Raw genomic sequence first — 14616 nt, forward strand, 5'->3', positions numbered from 1 at the left:
CTAATTAGAACTTCATCTGTAACACATATTCAGTTTGATATTTTGACAGTGACTGTTAAGTCCGGGTGATTCACAGTTGCTCTCTCCCTCAGATCAGCACTCCTGAGAGTTCCCAAACAGGCACGTTGTTGTTTGGACTAGCTATGAAGTGTATTGTATGCATTGGTGCTTCAAGCAGACAACATACACCTATAAATTGAATGTTTCTTGCATACAGATGGGCATTGTAGCCATAAACTAGCCTATTTGTTTGGTGAGGGGAGTGTTTTGTGAAGGAATGACAAAATGACATATATTTATTAATGTCTCTCATACTGTGTAGCAAAATCTGGCAGAGTAACTGTGAATGAAACAAGTTGTCATGATTTTATGGAGCCTCTTGACACACAGAACCCTTGCCTTTATTGAGGCAGCCTGGGGAGCTTAAGTTCTTAGTAGATTTCTTAGACAAAATTCTCATAAAATTCCCCATGTTATTTTCAAAGTTTTCTGTTTTTCTTTATCCATGGAATAAATTGTGTTTAAAAACTTCTTCTCAGGAGAAAATATTTCTTTTTGAGACGTCCTGGAAAGGAGACTTGAGCCTTCAAAGAAGGGTTGCAGAACTCATAGGTCTATGGAGTATTTTCTGGCAAAAACGGGAGCTAAATTACACAATGAACATTTTCTGGTTGCAAACAGATTTTCAAAAATCAGCAGCAGTGAGAATGTAGACACTTTATTTTATCTTTTATACATATATGCAAGTGCATAAGCATGTAGGTGCATGTGAACCTATATACACATGCGTGTGGAGGCCAGAGGACAACCTTGGGTGTCCCCTCCAAATATCATCAAATTCCTTTATGACAGGGTCCCTAAAAGCTGGAAGGATGGCTCAAGTCTCTCATGGGCCTGGAGCTTAACAAATATGATAGACTGTTGGCCAGTGAACTCAGAGATCCTCCTGTCTCTGCCTTGGAAACATATCACAAAATGTTCTGCACTTGACTTTATTATTTAAGCTTTAATTAATATAACTTAAGCTTTAAAAAAAATCAATACATAGAAGTACTTTGTTCTTTCCAGTGACTTAAAATACAGCATCACATGAACTTTAGAGTTTTCTCATTTAATCTATTCAGTTTTCACAATACAAACATCACTGCAGTTAACTATTGAGGATGGTTGATTTCATGAACATGTACAGACATGTATATATAATAAATTGTGCAATAGGAATACCATGCCTGAGAGTACAGACATTTTAAAACATGATAGTTTTTGGTAAATTGTCTCCCAGTAAGGTAGTTCTAGCTTATATTCTTTCATGTATGGGTGTGTGTGTGTGTGTGTGTGTGTGTGTGTGTGTGTGTGTGTGTGTGTGTGTGTAGGTCAAACGACAACCTTAGGTGTCAATCATCAGGTGACATTCACCTTTTAGTTGATTCTCTCATCACCTTGGAGCTAGTAAGTAAGGCTAGGCTGGCAAATCATTGAGCTGCATGGGTCTGCTTGTCTTCACCTCTCCAGTGCTGGGACTACAAGTTCATGTACTCACGCCTGACTTTTTTATGAGTGTGGAAGGGAGAACTCAGGCCATCATGCTATCAAGACAGTTGCATTAGTAACTGAGGTATTTGCCCAGCCCCTGACCCAGTTCATATTCATCCTTACAAATGAGGGCATCTATCAGGATTGTCACTGACACTGAGTGGTAGGGATGGAATCCAGAGTTTTACACATGCCCGGCGGGTGTTACACTACTAAGCCATGCTCTAGATCTTGGTAGTACACCTGACTTTAGCTTTTTCTTAAACCTATAAATGAAGTGTATAGATTCTAATCTTTTTTGGTTGTTTATGTTTCATTTTCTTGCGCAGTAGCCAAGTTTTTAATGGCTTGTTGTTATTAGTATATAAGAACTTCTCTGTCTGTCTCTGTCTATGTGTCTATCTGTCTCTGTCTCTGTTTCTCTCTCTCTCTCTCTCTCTCTCTCTCTCTCTCTCTCTCTCTCTCTCTTTCTCTCTCTCCCTCCCTCCCCTCAACCCTTTCCATCAAGTCCTGAGGTGAACAAGGATCTTCCACCATGCACCCCTACCATGATTCACTGTGCTCCCAAACATCCAGAGGAACAGGCTAAGTGACCTTGAATTGGACCTCAGGAGCCACGAGCCTACACAAACCTTTCTTCTGTTTGGGATGACAGAAGTGATTTTGTTTCGAGGCAAGAGATCTAGTAGCAGAAGATGACCTTGAACTCCCCACTTTCCTTCCAAGTGCTTCAATTATGGGCATGTACCACTGTGCCCGGCTAAAAAGCTCCACCAAAAAGCTAAAAAGCTGCTTCTTTTTCTTCCCATTGTGCTGGGAACGGAGCTTAAGACCCAACATGCTGGACAAGCACACCATCACTGAGATGTAGGACCTGCTTGAAGCTTATATTTTTCACTGTGTCAGGAAGATAGCTCACCTCTCTCATCATATTTGGAAGCCCGAGTAATTGAAATAACCCCTTTGATGAGAGACTGCAATCCTAATGGGGCCCTAGATATGAGGCCATTCACCTGGCTAATACTCTGTTTGTAAACCTAAGTCATTTTTGTTTTGTTCAAATTACATTTACTTAGTTTATTTATTCTGTGTGTGTGTGTGTGTGTGTGTGTGTGTGTGTGTGTGTGTGTGTGTGTCTAAAGGCTTGCCATGACTCAAGTATGGCGGTCAGAGGACAGCTTGTAGTAGTCAGCTTTCCCTTTCCATCATGTGGGGCCTGGGGAGTAGAATTGTATTCATCAGGCTTGGCAGCAAGAGTCTTTACCCAGTGAGCCACCTCACTGCCCCCCTAAGTAATTTAATTAACCACTGTTATGGGACATTTGAATATGTACAATTACATTTGGGTATTTAGTTAACTAAGTCACTCCATCTTTTAGTTTAGTTTAATTTAATTTTTAACCTTTTTAAGATTTATTTTTAATCATTTAAAAATTTTAATATGTGCATGTGCCTGTGTGTGGGTACGTGCTGGTCCCTGTGGAGGCTAGAGGCATCAGATCCCCCTTAGAACTAGAATTGCAGACAGTTGTGAGTCACTCCATATGGGGGCTTGGGATCAAACTTGAGTACCCCACAAGAGCAGTACAACCTCTTAATGGCTGAGCCATCTCTCTAGCCCTCAACTTCTTTTAAAGTGTGTTAGTTTAACTTTAAAAGTTCCTCAGCTGGATGTGGTAGCATATATCTGTACTCCTGGTACCAGGCAAACTGAGGCAGGAGCATTGCTGTGAGGCCAGCCTGAACTGCTTAGTAAAGTCTTTTTTAAAAACAACAAATATAGAACAAAAACTGAACAAACCTTTCCTTAGATCTTACTATTAAAACTTTTATTTGCTTGTTTGTTTCTGAGGATTAAACCCATGACTTTGCATGAATTCAGCCACAGAGAACTCCACATACCCACAATGGGTCACTAAAAAAAATCTTTTCAAACGTGCAGAAATATAAATAACAGTGAAGTTTAATCCTCTTTACTAGTCTAATGATTTTATAAGCAGTTTATAAGTTAAAATCACAATTCTGTTAAACTTTTGCTATTCTTTTAAAAATTGGAATCACCGAGTTCATTTATCATTTCAATAAGTAAGCCAGCTTCCTTTAAACAGTATCAGCACAGTTATTAAATATAGGTATATCACTAGAACCCGAGATTATTCTAGACCACTAGAACAACTGAGATTGTTTGAATTATCCTAAACACTTAGGTACCTAATTCTAAATTTTTCTGAGGTTGAAGAACATTTAGCTAGTGAAGAAATTTTATCATCCGACACCATTTTTTTTTTTTTTTTTTTTTTTTTTTTTTTTTGGTTTTTCGAGACAGGGTTTCTCTGTGTAGCTTTGCGCCTTTCCTGGAACTCACTTGGTAGTCCAGGCTGGCCTCGAACTCACAGAGATCCGCCTGGCTCTGCCTCCCGAGTGCTGGGATTAAAGGCGTGCGCCACCACCGCCCGGCTCCCGACACCATTTTTTAATGGACCTTCTTAGCATCCATGAGTTGGGTAACCACTAGACATTCGGTTCAGATCATCACTGAGTTTTATAGGATGAACTATGTGCTATTTGGGGACCTATACCATGGCTTCCTAACTGGAACTGATCATTTCTTCCTCTTAGCGCTGGTGGCTAACATCCAGGGTCTGATGGAAGGATTTTGTGTCGGTCACCTGGGCTGCTCACCTATGAGATTTCTTTCAAAATGGAAATTTCCTTATCATACTCCAAAGTTTTAAAAACCTGGTAACCTTTCAATGTGTCTCCAAACTTAATTCTGGATCTTTCCAAAATTAATTCTCCCATCCTTCTGAATATCAGTAGAACATTCACGATTCCCCCCGCCCCAGTATTTCTTTCTTTCTTAAAGCTGATAAAATAATTTAATTCTGTATTTTAAAAATCACTTCTTTTACAGTTTTGCAATTACAGCATAATTAAATCATTTTCCCCTTTCCTTCCTACCTCCCATATTCCCTTCTTACTCTTTTTCAAATTCATCATCTCTCTTTTAATTAATTGTTGTTACATATATACATATACATAAATACACACACACACACACACACATATATATATATATATATACATATATATATATAAATATATATATCCTGATCACTCTGAATAATACTTAGTTGTATCTTTTCAGGGCTAACCGTTTGGTATGCTCTTCCTGTTCTCATCATTCCTTAGCTGCCTATAGTTCTCTGTTTAGGGTTGAAGCTTTTCTCATCCTGTTTAGCGTGTCTATTGTTGTTCTTGTTCAGCTCATGCTCAGGCAGTCAGAATGAGCTTTCATGGTAGCAGAAGGGGCCATGAAATCTTCCTAAGGAGTTAAGCAATCAATAGTCCTGCACAGTGATGATGCCTATGGACCACAACAACAACCAGAATGTCAGGATAATCCTAGGGCTTCAATAGAGGCACAAGTACCTTGGCAGTAACCCTCTAACTGGACTTAAAACTCTCTCAATAAGAAAGAAATTATACTTTGTACTGGAAATTTAGTCAACTACCCAGGGCTAATGAAGTCATGGATCTTGGAGGAGCATCTACAACCACCCCTGTCTTAGAGCAACATAATCTCTAACTCCATTCTAAAGACACATTTGTCTTTATATCCACAGATAAGTGTAGTCCTCACTCCTGATCAAGGAAATTCTCTTTGCAACAGATGGGGACCATTACAGAAAATCACAGCCAATCAAAATGCAGAGTACCAATGGATGCATCCACAAAATCACTTCTGCATATATGGCTCAGGAAACACTGTGAAAGGGGTAGGAGGGATTCTAAGAGCCAGAGTGCAGGGAGTGTGCTCTGAGATTGTGTCTCTAAGGAATGTCAGAAGCTATACCCATAAAATGTCTCCTGATATTTCTTTATTGTTATAATCATGACTTCAAAGGACATTCGACTGCCAAAAATAATACTCTAGTCTCGACTGGAATTTGTGCATGTCTTAAATACCTTTGGCAAATCACTTGTGATTTGGTTAGAAGACCTCATACAACTTGTCAATGTGGTTACGAATTGAAGATAATGTCCATGTTATATGCATATGTTCAAGTGTACTCATGAAGGCATTTTTCTAAGAATTCCCATTGTAACCGGATAAAAAGGCTTCTAACAAGCCTGATTATACAGCAAACACTATCTCTAAACAACAAAGACTGCAATGTAAAGGCCATTCAGAATAGGACAGTTTCTGTTATCTGTTAAAAAGTTACTATTTTAAGAATTCTAACTAGCCGGGTGGTGGTGGGCCACACCTTTAATTTCAGGACTTAGGAGGTTGAGGTAGGTGGATCTTGGTGAGTTCAAGGCCAAACTAGTCTACAGAGCTAGTTCCAGGACAGCTAGAGTTGTTACACAGAGAAACCCTGTCTTGAACCTCCTCTTTCCCCCAAATAAAATAAAATAAAATAAAATAAAATAAAATAAAATAAAATAAAATAATAAAATAAAATAATTCTAACAGGACCTATGCCTGACACTGCTCTGGTGGTCAACAATCTGAGACTGGATAAGCTATGGGCCTGGGGGAAAACCAAAGACTATTATCATGCTAAAGGAATATAACTATACCCGTGTAGATCTGTCTTGCTCAGCCATCATCTTCGGGTAGTAGATGAGAACTAACACAGAGACCCACAACTAGACAATGGACAGAAAGTGAGAGATTTTTGAAACACTCAGTCCTGAATGGGATGTCTTCATCAAGCCCCTCAAGACTCAAGGGTCTGTGCAGAAGAGGAGGTGGAAAGATTGTAACAGCCAGAGGGGATAGATGACTGCCCTGAAACACAGCAGGATTAATGGACATGTGAACTTACAGAGACCATGGTAGCAGCACAGGCCCTCCACACATTCAAGCCAGATGGGATTCCAGCGCAGGCAGAGAAGGGGTTGAAGGGTATGTGGACCCAGGCTCTGTAACCAAGAAGCTATCTCCCAGTGACATCTGCTTACAAAGGAAACATTAGTTTTCTCCGATGGAATCCCACTGGGTATGTTACCCACACTTCAGGGTAAGTCCCTTGCCCGGCAGTAGACAACCAACACAAAACAAACTCAATGGTATATTTGTACACTTTTTGTCTCATATTGCTTTGTTTGGGCTTATTTTTTTTCTTACTGATCTTTTATATTATGTTTCCTGATTTTGTGTTTTTATGGTGTGTGTGTGTGTGTGTGTGTGTGTGTGTGTGTGTGTGTGTGTGTGTGTGTGTGTTAATTGGGGTTCTTTTTGATTCTGGCTGTTTGCCTGTTTATTTGTTTTCTGAAGAGATACTAAAAGGGAATAGAGCTGGGTGGATGGGCAGGTGGGGAAGGTCTGGAAGGAGTTGGGGAAAGGGAAACTGTGTTCAGAATACATTCTATGGGGAAAGATTTTCAATAGAGAAAAACAAAAATAATAAAAACTTAGAACTTAACTTCACATTTCAAAGGGCTGAAGAGGACATGTTTTTGGAATTTGACACTTGTGCTTCTAGCAAATCCAGCACCATCCCCTGTGGCTCTCCATGATACTTGAACTAGCTTTCTGAACTCACATCGTTGTACGGGAAAGAAATATGTTTGGATAGAAACAGAAATATACTGGTAATTAATTGCTTGTCTACTATTATATTCACCTAATCATAGTGTGATGTGATTAAAATCATCTATAGAGTATTTTGGAATAGACATATATATCCTCTTCCTTCATTTAAGTAAGTAGAATTGATACTACTGTACATGTACTTAAAAATACATATTTCTGAATCAGTAAGCATAACTTCCTCCATTAGAAATTTGTTATTAGGAGAAGAAATATTTACCTGTTCTAATAACATGTTAGCATGTTTTTGTTTTGTTTTGGTTTTAAGATAAAAATCTCACTATGTCACCCAGGCTGACGTGGAATTCTTCACTCTCCTCCTCCTGTCTTCAGAATGCATCTGTGTGCCCTGCTTCCTAATAGCATTTTATGTTACAGGTCATAGCATGTGAGCTCTGGAAACACCCCTCAAGTTAACATTGAACTTGCTCATTACATAATATGGTTGGACATAGAGAGGCTAAATGATTTGTTTCAGCTCTCTTGAGCAGTGTGAGCTGCACAGGGAGGGTCCAAGAGTCTTTGAACCTAGGGGGAGTCTACCCACTGTTCCAACTGAGGAGGAAGACACACTCCAAATGGAGTTGCCAAGTTCAACTTATACTGCTTTCATAACCACAGAGTATTTACATGAAAACAGCATTTTTTCCTTTTAAAGAAAAGCCAGCTTGTGGCACTGGAAAGTTTAGATAAGATACTGGGATACTGGGAGTCCACTCTTAAGAATGACACAAACTGGCAGCATGGATTAGATGCAGGAATGCCTGGGAGCCACATTTTCCAAAAATACAGCATTGTTTTTTTCAAGGCTACTGGAATTCCTAGTATAGAAGAGAGACAAAGCCCCTTGAAACGTCACATATATGTTTTTAGAGAATGTTCATAACTTCTGATTGGATAGAAGATCCACAGTTTGAATACAATTCACAAACATTCCTGAAACCAAAAAGAGTTAGAAGTCACTAATTATCTCTACTTAAACACAAGGGCTAGAAGTATATGTGTTTGTGTGTGTGTGTGTGTGTGTGTGTGTGTGTGAGAGAGAGAGAGAGAGAGAGAGAGAGAGAGAGAGAGAGAGAGAGAGAGAGAGAGAGAGTTATTTGTTAATACATCTATTTATTTATTTGCTGAAGAGTGTGCCAATAAAATGTGGATCCTGCTTACATGCCCACTGCTGGACCCAGGGCATTTATTCCACATCCAGCTAAGGCTTAATTCTTTTGTCCTCCTAGAGAGATTGCAACTCTTTAATGAACAACAAAGATCTCACCATGGATAATGGTAGACACTGATTTTTGCAAGCTATAAACAGACATATCTACCTCTCTATAGATATCAATACCAGCCATAAAAATAACTGCACTAATGTTTTAGTAGGTTCTTCCAATGACATTAATGTTTTACTTGTTTCCTGGGTTACATTCTGGTTATGTAGCCTAGGCTGGTTTCAAACTCCTGATCTTTCTGCCTCTGCTTCCCAGGAGTCAGGAGCACACCTATGCTCTACGATGCTGTGGTAAAAATCAGCCACTATTAATTAAGGCTTCTGTACCTCAAGTGACTCTGGGAGTCAAGTCTCTCTAATGTTTTAATCAACTTGATTCTGTTCTTCATGACACCTATTTACCTTTTCTGTGGTAAGTTCAGGGCTTGAGTTGGGGGCAGCATGGGGACCACACTTTCTTCCCCTGCTCTTGCTTGTTTCTGATGCCAGCCATTCTAAGCTTGGATAAAACCAGTTACTTCACTATTTTCTGAAAACATTGACACAGATGTGGATAGATGACTTCCCTGAGGGTAAAGGAGGGAGAAACAGTCAGAGCACCGAAGAGGACTTTAAATCAACACTGGACCTCTCTGCCAGGCGTTGGTGGCACAGGCCTTTAATCCTAACACTCAGGAGACAGAGGCAGGTGCATTTCTGAGTTCGAGGCCAGTCTGGTCTACAGAGTGAGTTCCAGGACAACCAGGGCTACACAGAGAAACCCTGTCTGGAAAAACCAAAGGCTGGATCCCTCTGTTCTGTCTCACCAATGGATCCCTCCTGGAACCCTGAGACCAAGGCTCCACTGCCTGCCTTGTTTCTTAGCTTCTTCCTTCTCCACTTCCTTCCCTGTTTTTTCCGCTTCCCTATTCTAAACACTGGGTGACTGTCAGCTTTTTATGAGGAACAACTTACCTAATAGTTAACAAAGGGATCGTTGTCTACACTGTGTTTGGGGGCACACATCTCATTTTCTCCATTCAAAGCAAGCTTACAAGTTATTTTTTTCTGTAAAGGTAGTTTGTATCTTACAGGGAAACTCTGCTGCAGCTAAACTATTAAAATAATGTATATTTAAAATTTTTCCTTTTGTATAAATATCTAAGATGCTTCCGTCTGTTCTCGCCTGAATCGAATCCAGCTACCTCTGGTGGATGTAATAAATGTCATCCTTGCTCATAGTTGCTTGTTTTGAATTTCCTCAATGGCTTCTTCCTGTTGTTTCCCAGTTTTCAAAACTGATACTTCCTTTTCAAAAATAGAGTTGGCCTCATGATCTGTTGAGAAGTTAACATTTCTCTTGCTCATCTCTAAACTCACTAAGCTCTATTTTTTTCTCTTAAGATCAGAAATAAGTGAAAGGAAGAATCTCCTCTCTGCTTTCAAAGCCTCTGCCAACTCCTAACTGATCTTCTTTTCAACCATATAAGGTAGCTGTTAAACAGAATGACACGCAGTCTCCTTTTCTTCTATACTTCGACAATTTTTGATTTGCATTGAACTGTTCTTATAAATGTGTCTTTAAAATAAGCTTTAATCTCTATAAATGGGGCAAATGTCTTATTCTCTGAATGTATAAAAATATATTGTATAAAAAACATTTGAGCCGGGCGGTGGTGGCGCACGCCTTTAATCCCAGCACTCGGGAGGCAGAGCCAGGCGGATCGCTGTGAGTTCGAGGCCAGCCTGGGCTACCAAGTGAGTTCCAGGAAAAGCGCAAAGCTACACAGAGAAACCCTGTCTCGAAAAACCAAAAAAAAAACAAAAACAAAAACAAAAAAAACCATTTGAACCACACTGAACTGTCTCATATCCTACAGGTATTCATATTCAACAGATAATGGTTTTGTCAAGCTCTCAAGAAGGCCATGAATCCAAGCAGGGTAGATGGAAGATTCCTTTGGAGGACTTGAGACATGGGGGGTATATTTAGAACACATTTGAAAAACCCCTGAAAGGCTTGGGGTATAGGCCAGTGGTATAATGATTACCCAGCATGGGCAAGGCCTTGGGTTCCATTGCCAGCATTGTAAAACAACAACAAAAAACATAAACCCAACCAAATAAAAAAAAAGAAACAAAACATTCCAGAACATCCACATGAAAGGATAAGATGCTTCATTGGGAATGACTGTGAGGAGACATTGGACGGGTATGGTGTTGTAAAGACTTCTCAGAGGGAGTAGATGGTCCACATGAAAGAAGAGCATCATGGAGTTAGAATTCTAGAAGCAGAATTCTAGAGTATAGAAAAACAACCTTCTGTTTGACCAACTAAGCCCAAACAACCAATACAGTAATCAATGGATGATTCATACAGAATGTCTGAGAAATCCTCCTCAGAGTTAGTTCTCATTATTCGCTCTGGCATGTGTAGAGGGAGTGGAAGATAATTTGGTCAAACTTTGTAATTCAGAGTTAGTTGTTGTCTTTACATTCATTTCAGACCACATACCAACTGTAAATCATTTCTTAGGAAAACGTGACTCTTCCGGAAAATAGTTTCTAGTTAGTACTGCTTTACTTAGGCCGTGTAAAACGGCACAGACCATCCAGGCGATCTGTCTTGCATTCTAAACTATTTGAAATGCTGTCTACATTAATTAGATTAATTGTGTAGAGCTAGCCTGTGGCTTCAGACTAGATTTTTAAACACACGTACACATAAAATGTTTCTGCTTGATCTCTAAAGAGTTTACTTTTGAAAAATGTGACTATGGCTAATGACTGTTACTCTTTCAAGACCCCATGTTTAGAACAACCACAGACAGCTGGTCATGAATCATTTCCAGCTTCATTCTTGTTGTAGGCAATGTTATCCAGACCCATAGTTTAAATATTCATTTACATACTAATGATTCCTACATTTATATCAGTGGGTCAAACCTCCCCCTAGACTGGGCCGTTCTAAGCATGGCTTCTCATGCAATGAAGTTAATCTGAACAGAGTCAAGCCAAGTATGGACACATCACGCAACCTAAGGTAGCACCTCTGGGCAGACACATCTCATCCGGCCATTCTTTTTTCACTGCAGCAATAACACCTTGTGAGTTCTTATTTGTCTCACTTTGTTTTATTCTGTTAATTTTTTGAGACAAGGTCTTGGTATGTAGCCTAGGCTGGCCTCCAACTCACGATACTCCTGCTTTCTGCTTCTGAGTACTAGGATTCAAGTGTGTGAATGTGTATGTGTGTCTCTCTGTGTGTGTATGTGTTGTATGAATGTATACACACACACACACACACACACACACACACACACACACACACACACACACACATAAAATAACTGTCTACCTATGCATGCCAGATCTTGTCCAGTACATCGCCTGGCAAGCTTTACATGCCCAATAAATTATTACTAAATGAGTATAAAGTGGAAACATTTTTTCTCTGTAATATTACAGTATGAAAGGTACATAAATTACTCCTTCAACAATTTTCCAGTATGTGCACACTGTAACTATAAATTAAAGCCAAGCTCTTCGTGACATCAGCAACTGGGACACATTCTTTTGGATTCTCTATTTAGAAGTTAGGTTGAGTCATGTGGGAGGGAGAGGAAGTGTCTCCCGTTAACGCTGTTTTCTGAAGAGGCAACTGTAGTAATACTTTTCAGATGAATACCTGTTGATGCAGTCTTTTTTTTTCTTTTTTCTTTTTTCTTTTGCTTCCCAAGATAGGGTTTCTCTGTGTAGCTTTGGTGCCTGTCCTGGACCTCACTCTGTAGACCAGGCTGGCCTCGAACTCACAGAATTCTGCCTGGCTCTGCCTCCCGAGTGCTGGGATTAAAGGTGTGCGCCACCACCGCCCAGCCTTGATTCAGCCTTCTAGTTGTGTTTTTATTTCCCAAGCCAACATTCTTCTTTAATAATAATGTTACTGAAGCAGTTTAATACGCCTTTTAAACAATATAGAATGTTTTTGGCAGGCATGATGGTGAGCTGTGATCCCAATGCTCTGGAGCCTGAAGGGGAAGCTGAGTAGAGGTCAGCCTGGGCTACACAGTAAGACTTTGTCTTAAGATGAATCTCCCCCAACAAATATATTTCAGAGTCATTTTAATGACGAATAAATGTTTCTAAAATCTAGGAAAGTTAGGAAAGACTTAAATATCTGAATATTCATAGTAAGAATATTTTTTTTTCATTTGGGAATTATACAGGGTCTCACACATGCTCTAGTATTGAGAAATATTCCTTGCTGCATATTAACGATGCCTAATCAATCTAAGTACATGCAAAAGTAATTAAAATATAAAGTAATATAGTTTCTTAGAGTATCTTCATTGAGACTAAGCTATTCATAACCCCACTAGCAAGAGAAGGAGAGAATATTGAAGTTGTAGCTTGGGGCTCTCCATTTATTTTCAGTTTATATAAATGGGATTTACATAGAGCAAGAAATTTCTCTAACAATTATAGCATCAAAAGACCAAGAAGAATCCTAACCAAATAATCTAGTCTTAATTTGTCTCCAAGGCAACCATTGAATTAATTACACTAAGACAGAACTCCATCCAACTATACCTACTCTACATTTGTTGAAGACTCTTGGGAAATTTTTTATTTTTTCAGTCCTGGGGATTGAATCTTGGTCCTTGAATGTGCTAGGCAAATACTTCCCATAAAGTACATTACTAGCCCTCTACTTCTTACTTTGGGAGACATGTTGCCCTGGTTTGCTTTGAAGTCATCCCATAGTTCAGGATGTCTTTGAACTCATGACATTGTGATTTAGCCTCCCAATGAGCTGGGCAGTGACATCAGGTGTGATGGTGAACGAGACTTTGAGTGAGTCCATTTTAATAGCATTTGCTGTTTGTAAATGTCTCCTGGTATGTGTGCCATGCCTTCACTCTACAATTTAAACTTCTTTGATCTCATTTTTTCCTGATCCTCCACCTTCTCAGTTTGTTTTATCCTTTACTTTATCTTTTTTTTTGGTTTTTCCAGACAGGGTTTCTCTGTAGCTTTGGAGCCTGTCCTGGACTAGCTCTGTAGAGCAGGCTGGCCTTGAGCTCACAGAGATCCAGCTGCCTCTGCCTCCCTAGTGCTGGGATTACAGGCATGCACTACCACCGCCCGGTCCTTTACTTTATCATAGACAGAGTTCTGTTTTTATGATATTCTGAGAGAATCATATTGCTTTGCATTATTTCAATTGTCCCTTGCTTGCAAATTCAGAGATTCAGCGATGATAATAGACACATTTCATAAGTTTTCAAGTTTTGCAAGATTAACAGTAAAAGTAAGGTCTAGCTGTGTAGCCCAGGCTGGCTTCCAACTCACAATTCTACCTTCTGAGTACTAGAATTCAAGTGTGTACCCCTCCATATATATATACACACACACATTGTACATATGAACTATCTATGCATGACAGATCTTGTCCAGCTCAGCATTTGGGCATTTGAACATATTCAGTAAACTATTATTAAGCAAATACAAAGAGGAAACTTTTTTCTCTGAGGTAATAGTAAAAAGCAACCGATTTTATCCCACTTTCCCCCCCTATTTTCAGTAGTAGATAAATTTTCAGGTTTGCCAGTTGCCTAGGACAACTATGGTTTCTTGGATCTCAGAGAGGTTCCCCCTGCCTCGAAAAATGGTTGTAACTAAATATTAGTGCACTCTTCTCTTACACTTTGTACTGCTGTTGTGTAAGGGCAGATATAGACATTCCCAACACATGGTCATGTGATAATAACACAGATGCAATGTTTGAATCTATTTTGAGTGGGAAAACAATTATTTGGGGAGTGAAGTACATATGAAACTTACCTGACATTCGAAATATTAGGAGGTAAAGACATTAATGGTAATAGCAGCCAGACTTTGAGTTCCTGGCAGGTGCCAAACACCTTTGTAAGGCTATCTATACGTAATAATGCAGTTGTGATTCACCACAACCCTGTGTGGTTGGCATTAGAGCTTTCATGTTCAGAAAACAGAGAGAAGAGCTGATGCACAGAAATCCAGTTTATCCAAGAGTGTGCAGTGGATAAGCTACAATCTCGATGCTCAGTCTGTGAACCTGAGCTTCTAAATCTAGCTTTTTGTGGTGAGAGGAAGGGAACTTTAATAGGAAGTGCCCAGGAAATGGCACATGGTGGCTCTGGTTTCAGTTCTCACTATGAGAAGAAGTGACTACTGCTTGCCACAGCAGACAGAAAACCACTCTTTCCCAAAGGAAGCACAGCTGTTAGAGAGAAGG

The sequence above is a fragment of the Peromyscus californicus genome, unplaced genomic scaffold (assembly GCF_007827085.1).
Source record: "Peromyscus californicus insignis strain IS unplaced genomic scaffold, ASM782708v3 Scaffold_18__1_contigs__length_77618521, whole genome shotgun sequence".
Classification (NCBI taxonomy): Eukaryota; Metazoa; Chordata; class Mammalia; order Rodentia; family Cricetidae; genus Peromyscus; species Peromyscus californicus.